Below are 1,849 nucleotides of genomic sequence, written 5' to 3' on the forward strand. Positions count from 1 at the left end.
ATTCAGCAGATGAGCGGACCTCTGGCGATCGATCTCGCCTCCAAGATAGTGCTTCAACCTCTGGCCATTCACTATAAATTTTCTGTCAGAATTCTCTTCCTGTATTTCCACATGACCATATGGTGAAGCTCTGGTAACCACAAACGGTCCTGACCACCGGGATTTCAGCTTTCCGGAAAAGAATTTGAGCCTTGAATTATATAGAAGCACTCTCTGTCCTGGCTCAAAGACTCTGATGGCAATCTTCTTGTCATGCAGTAACTTGGTTCTCTCCTTATAGAGCTTGGCATTCTCATAAGCTGAATATCTGAATTCATCAAGCTCATTCAACTGAAGCATTCGCTTGATTCCTGCAGCTTCTGAATCAAGATTCAGATATTGGATTGCCCAGTAAGCTTTATGCTCTAGCTTAACTGGCAAGTGACAGGCTTTGCCATAGACCAACTGATAAGGGGACTGATGCGAGCGGAAATTGGCGAGTTAAGAATGATTATAAAATATGTGTTGCAAGTATAGTTCTCAACCAACCAGAAATCCGCTCATCAATTTAGAAGGGTGTCACAGAAATTAAAATCAAAATACTAGGAGTATGAGTCCCAGGTCGTCTCCCAACGAGTTGCAGAAAAGTGTGCTATTTTATTAATCAGATGTTTTTAAAAAGGTTTGAGTTGAATGGCAGAAAATTTAAATTAGAGAATTTATATAAATTTAAATAAAAGCCTTGACTGGGAGTTGATTAGCTGGAAGCCCTATTCGTGTTGGAGTACTCTCAAGATTAATTGACAATTGAGGGTTATTGTGTTTAGTTGTCCCTTACTAAGTAAGGGTAAGTCAAACGAGTTGGAATGCTGTTCTATCCACAAGTTCCAATCCACTCTTGGGAGGATTAGTGTTAGTGAATAGAGAGCAATCCAACAATAAACCCAATTACAATCTCTCTCTTGAGCATCCTAACTTAAGGGTTCCTTTCAATCAACTCCCCATCAAGTTAGGGAACTACTCGCTCATTGTAAATGTAAAATTCATAACACAAGAAAGGGAATTAAAGAAAGACATGATAAATAATGATCAAAAGATTAATTAAAAATAAAAATAATTCTTATATTAATAAATGCTAAAATAATCCAATAGTAAAATTAAGTAAATTAAGGAACATGGAAGAGTAAGAGACAAGTAAAAAAAACGAACTAGAATGTCGAAGTCTTGATGAGGCAATAACTCTTCTCAATATCCCAATGCAAAAACAATGAACATAACAAATCCTAAAAACTATGAATGTGTAGAGAGAAAACCCAGAGGAGAGGAAAACTAGATCTAAAAACTAAAACTACGCGGAATGAATGTTGTTGTTGGTTTTTGCATGTTCTCTGGGTCTAGTTTGCTTTTCTGGGCTGAAAACTGGGTCAAAATAGGGCCCGAAATCGCCCCCAGCGATTCTGCAGATTATGCAGATCGCGCATGTCACGCGGTCGCGTCATCCATGCGGCCGCGTCATTTGGCTTTCTGCTTTGCCACGCGGTCGCGTCGTCCATGTGGCCGCGTCACTCGTGCTATTCCATGCCGCGCGGTCGCGTCATCCATGCGGCCGCGTCACTTCTCGCTGGTCATCTCCTCAATTTCTTGTGTTCCTTCTATTTTTGCAAGCTTCCTCTCCAATCTCTAACTCATTCATGCCCTATAAAGCCTGAAATACTTAACACACAGATCACGGTATCGAATGGAATAAAGGAGGAATAAAATATATAATTAAAAATCTCTAGGAAGCAGGTTTTCAATCATGCAATAACTTTAGGAAGGATTTATAAATGCATGCTTATTTAATGAATAAGTGGGTAAAGATCATGATAAA

This window comes from Arachis ipaensis, chromosome B04 (genome assembly GCF_000816755.2).
Source record: "Arachis ipaensis cultivar K30076 chromosome B04, Araip1.1, whole genome shotgun sequence".
NCBI classification, from domain to species: Eukaryota; Viridiplantae; Streptophyta; class Magnoliopsida; order Fabales; family Fabaceae; genus Arachis; species Arachis ipaensis.